A 6,041-nucleotide genomic window follows, 5' to 3' on the forward strand; every position below is an offset into this window, starting at 1 on the left:
ATGCTGTTGCATGTTACAATGAATCTAAACAGAGAGAAAATATTCGAAGCAGATTTACTAAATTAATTTTATTTAAGCATCAATAAATCATATTATCTGTTTCTCTTCCTCTCTCTCTCTAAATATATATATATATAGGTGTGTGTATTTACATTAATAGATAAATAGATATAATCTTGTTTTCACAAATCTTTGAAATAAAAAGTGAAGTAAGCGAATTTTTAATGCAACAAATATACTAAATTGTTTACTTTCATACATATGTATTTATGGATGTATAGTCATTCTGCTTAAAGTATTTACAGGTATATAAAATTACAAGGTTACTTTAGGCGCATTAATAAAAATATAAGATTGGACATATAATATCTTGTATTTTATAGTAATTATTTTTTTTTAATTTATTCCTAGTTCCGCATAAGATTTTTTTATTTACTGCGAATTTTTTTAAAAAATTTTTAAGAAAAGTTTATGCTCCGAATTTTATGAGTTATTAATATTGTCATAAATGATCATCTTTTAATACCATAATAATTTTGAAAACAGAAAAAATAAATAAAACAATCCTTAGTTTCTATAAACAATTGAAATGATAAATATTTGCTACTACTGCCTGAAAATGTTCATAAAATTTAAAAAAAAATTACCAAATGTTGTTTAATTTTACCTAATTTGTTTCATAGCATCATGTACTATCAATCTTACTTAATTTTACTTTATTTGTAGGCAAAAGTAAGTTCATAAATTTTTTGTTTAGAGTTTTTACCGTTTTATCAAAGTAATGATGTTTAGGTAAGAATTACGCTTATGCTAAAAATGCAGTAAAAAAAATACTCAAAATGCGCTAAAAAGTGGTTTCATGAGATATATAAAATCTTATTAGCAAAAACTGTATCTTTTATTATCTCATCATTTATACAACGTATCACATTTAATAATTAAAAAGAGTTATGTGATACAAACGCCATATGTTTCAATGTTACGATAAACTAAATCGTCCCTACTCTCTCTTCCGGACATGTGTGTGACGCACGCCCCGCCCACTGGGTTAGACTATTTCTTATAAGGTAGTCTATTTCTTATATGGTCCATGTCGGCCAAAGAATCTCTAAGGAGAAGAAGTAAAGGTTTCCCGCAAGGAGGTTAGAATACCTCCTTGGTTTCTTCTTGGTTCTTATTCTAACCTCCTTGGTTTCCCGAGGCAAATGTGGCTCCGTCAGACTGAAGAGACACTGTGTGTGTCCCTGAAACTTATTTTAAATGGGCAATCCATCCACCCTCCGTACCTTTCTGCGCATCTGCGAAATTGCAGGCAAGAAACCGGCATGTCGTCAGCCATATTAGCAATCTTTTACCGCGTTGTTCGAAGATGTTCTTTGAAAGTTTTTTTCAGTTCTTTTCTCTAGTTATTCAAGCAGATCATAAGATGGATGTTTCGCAAGGACCATCACCGGAATTAACCCGATTCTCTTTCTGTGAGGTAAGCTTGCTTTTTTAATTCGAAAACCTATCATAGATTTTAAAAATTGATTTTGTATAGTACATTAATTTTGATTTCCAAGCTCCAAAAATATTTTGTCTCATTGTATAACACAGCAGCTAGATTTCCATTCTTAATATATTAACTTTGCATTTTAGCATATGAATCTCAATTTATATAATTAATCATATGGCAAACAAATACTATAGTTTTTGCAGGCATATTGGTACTTCTTTCCAAATTTTTTAAATGAGTTTTAAGCTTTAAAGTCAACTAATAATAATATTACGACAAAACGAGCGATCAGGAATAAATTTGCCATTTATAATAACGCGGCAGCTAATGGCATGTATGATTGCATAAATTAATTTTATTAATAAATTGTATTATGCTTCAGCTTTAAATTTATGCTATAGATTACCAAATAGTTTATCTGAGAAAATTTATAAACTTATTTAATATTAGTGGCCACTGAAGATTATTTTTAATTTAGTATATTGATAGTTATATACAATTTTTCGTATTTTATGATTATTTCTGAAAAATTTATATTCATTATTATAAAAATATAATTTTGATTTCTCTCAATATTTGATGTGGTGTGGTGAATAACAGACTAACTCACTCTATCTTTTACTTAGCAAACAACCCAAATCCTGGTATCGCTGTTGTGTTTGTGGGACAACGTCTCGAAAAACACCAGACAGGAAATTCTTCAGATTTCCTAAGGATCCTATTAGGTAAATAATTTCTAAGTTTAAAAGAAACTAAGCTTTGATTATTATTAATATATATATATATCTCAATTTTTGATAGAGAAGCAAATATTTCATGTATTTGGAATAATTTAAATAAATAGCTTGTTTTTTTCCACTAAGTGTTCCTCATCATAGACAAATAGTTCAGTGTTCTTCTGTAAATATCCAAGATAACTGTGCTTGTGATATACAGTCAAAAGTCATTAATTCGGACACCCATAATCCGGAATGATCTATAATCCGGACCTCAAAGCTACAAACTTTCTGCGCATGCGTCGCACCGTTGCAAGACCTTTACTGTTGCGAATATGCTTGTGCGCGTGCGCAAAATAAGTTTACGAGTGCGCACTTAATGTATAACGGACGGTATAAGCTACGCTAAAATTATCTAATTATCTATTTCAGTTAATGTTGCAGGTTGCATTGTTCCTTAATCTTCGAATTGGATCCGGCTTATTATTTTTTGCAGACTGTTAGAGCAATTTTATAAAAGTATGCTTGAACTTTCGATTATGTCAAATAGAATTTCTGATATATATTTATTAATATGTAAAGGATCTACAAAGCGAAAGTATATTTCGCAGTTCATTAAACAAAAAGTGGAATTGCTGCAAAAAATCGATAAAGGCATTTTATGTAAACTTTAACGTTTGTTTATCTAAACTTTGTTTATCTTTAATGCCGCGGCGTCGCGCAATGAATTGGAAGTTGATCTGTCAGCACTATTCTTATCTTCAAGGCAGATGTTTTTGTTTTATTTGGCTTATAATTCCTTATTAAATGTAGTATTTCATCTCGATGTACTCCGTCTTTGATATGATTTAAATCAAATTCTTCGTCATTATAATTCGCTTCCGATAGCGAAGAAAGTGACAGAGGTTTCGAACGAAAAAATTTCAATTGACAAATTAGTCGGTAGATACAGCAATTATAGGACTTGAACGAAAAACAAAAAAATTTCAATTGACAAATTAGTCGGTAGATACAGCAATTATAGGACTTGAACAGCGGAACTTTGTAACTGAACAAGAAATTATGTCTGTTTATAGAATTAAAGAGAATGTATTATCACATAAAAAACGAAGCAACTTAAACAACTTACATTGAAAGAAATGTTTAATAAAGTAAACAAATAAATATTAAGCTTTTTTTTTTTTTTTTTTTTTTTTTTTTGTAAATTTTGATACCCTTTAGATCATAATTGTTCTCATATTTTTAATTTTATAATTTCTGCATGCCATCTTACCAGATTTAAACTGATGATCTATAATCCGGAATCGCCGAAGTCCCGACGAGTCCGGATTAACGACTTTTGACTGTAGTTGCTCCCAAAAGTGTTCATACACTTTAAGAATTTGTAAAAAATGCGCTGTAGCCCGGAATTGAATTTGATTATAAAGCCCAATATTTTCTCATATCTCGAAGTGATTTTGAATAAAACCAAATTTAAAAAAAATTTTTTCTTCTAATATTTTAGAAGATAATTTTTGTAATTTATGTATTACCAGCTTGAATGCTGCAGGATATCCTACAAAAACTGACACAAATTTAACTGCAATATTTCGTAATAGTGCCTGCAGATTTCTTTAAATTCACGAAGATTTTTGTGAGGTAACTTTTTTGTTACTTTTTAATTATTAATTCCCCCCCCCAAAGTTTTACTGTATTCTTATAATACTTTTATAGAGTCTTGCTAAGATAAATTTATAGATATTAAAAAATTCTCACAGCACTGTTTCACTGAAACTCATAAGTGTAGGAACACTTTAGGGAACCACTACATATTGGTGTGAATAAGGAAGGAAATATTTTAAAGATGCACTTTACGAACAATGTGTACTTTTTATTGGTGCCTTATCCTTTTTTAATCATATTGTTAACAAAACTACAAAGAAATGCTAAATTGTTTAACTAGATACTATGACCGGTAACTACAATTTAACACAATATCTGCAAAATTATTGGTTTTCGTACATCAAAATAAAATTAGATGAAATGAAATCGTTTCAGAATTTGTTACTAATGTAAAAGGAATTTTTTAACAAGGTCAAAATTTCTAATAACACTGAAAAGAGGTTCTTTTAATTAAAGAAAATAAAATTGTTTTTTGTTTTCATAGATCAAAATAATAGAGAATTAGTAAAGATATGTCAGAAATGTAATAAATCATATTATGTACATGAATTTTTCCTTAAATGTTTGTTCTTAAAAAATATATAACCCTTCTCGAGATTGTGTAACTAATGTATAAGGAATGTTTTTAGTTTGCTATTTTTCTACTAACACTGAAAATGGATTTATTGAAATTTAAAATATAAAATTAATCTTTTTCATTTTTATAGATCAAAACAATGGGCTATGCCGCATACAGTAATCAAGACTAGTTAAATAAATCACCTACTGATTTGTATAAAACTGCACAAATATGTTCGTCACACTTCGTTCACTTCAGTAATTACTGTTCACCAAAGATGCGATATTTACATTCCTGTGCAGTGCCAACAAAATTTGAACAAACAGGTATCTAGTGTTTACTGTTATTATCAAGGAGGTTAGATATATAGATTAAATAATTATTCTAACCTCCTTGGTTATTATTTCAATATGCTTAACAATAGTGCCATCTAAGAAATAACTCATCAATAATAGTGGATCACCTGTCATGTTATGCTCAAAGAATACTGTGCAACAAAATTGATGGTTTGGATCGCCTGTCATGTTATGCTCAAAAAATGCTGTGCAACAAAATTGACAATTATTAGTCGAAATATTGACTGTTACTAAAATTTTAAGTTTCGGAAAAGATCTCACAGATTGTTTTAAATTTCTGAAAAATTTCTTGTTTATATTTTTATTATGTTTAGTAATTACTTTTGGGTTATATTTATTATTATGTATTGATTATGTTAATTTTTTTAATTGTGGTCAGATATTGATAATGTATTTCAGTGTTTTCAATTTATTTAGAGGTGCTTTTAATTATCCTTTAATTTTGTTTTCTGTTTCAGTTTGTTATACACAAATTTTGCTCGTAAAATTTTAAATATGGATTCATAAAAATTCATCATGTATCGTATGATATGTTTTTTTTTTTTTTTTTTTTCTTTTTTAAGCTTACAGAATTAAATGTACTCATTGGTGGAATAATTCTGGATTAAAGAGATTTTTGGCAAAATTAAAATTATGTAAAATCCAAGCATACAGCATTTTTAGAATTATTATATGTATAGTGAAGGTGGAAAATAGGCATTTCTTGTAATTGCTATTTAAAAGAATTAATTTCTAATTTCATAATTTGAAACAATCTTCATCAGGATGAGCTTCAACAATATTTATTTGATTCAGTGGATTATTTACAAAACTTCTTAATACCTATAGGTTTGATTTTCAAGTTAAGTATTTAATCTTATATTAATAAATGTGAGAAGTATTGAATATTTTATGAACCAAAAGAATGAAATTAGTTATTTTAATAATTTTTGTGCAACTTTTATAAGACTTTTTAAATGTAATCTTGTATTTGTTAATTTAAGTGAAATGCTTTTGACTCTTGGTTTTCATAATGGTCATTCCAAATAATTAAAATTTCTTGGTAATTTTTTTTTTTTTTTTTTTTTTTTTTTTTTTAAGTTGAAGTCAGATAAAGTTGAGGTCAAATAATTATAATGAATTCAGTGTTTTCAATTTATTTAGGGGTACTTGTAATTGTTTTTAATTATTTTTTTTTTGTTTCAGTTAGTTATTATGCAAATTTTGCTTGTAAAATTTTAAATATGGAGTTATAAAAATGTATTATGAATTGT

The 6,041-nt window shown here is 27.7% G+C and overlaps 1 long non-coding RNA gene across 1 annotated transcript; it reads left to right on the forward strand.

The window, feature by feature from the left end:
• The first annotated feature begins 1,134 nt into the window (after positions 1–1,134).
• Positions 1,135–5,834, forward strand: LOC146994465 (uncharacterized). Its single transcript, XR_015043875.1, has 3 exons — positions 1,135–1,480; positions 2,122–2,220; positions 4,581–5,834. It is a non-coding gene; the product is annotated as an uncharacterized LOC146994465 (long non-coding RNA).
• The last annotated feature ends 207 nt before the right edge of the window (positions 5,835–6,041 follow it).

The sequence above is a fragment of the Stegodyphus dumicola genome, chromosome 11 (assembly GCF_044657685.1).
Source record: "Stegodyphus dumicola isolate Sdum_Otavi_A_Nest chromosome 11, ASM4465768v1".
NCBI classification, from domain to species: Eukaryota; Metazoa; Arthropoda; class Arachnida; order Araneae; family Eresidae; genus Stegodyphus; species Stegodyphus dumicola.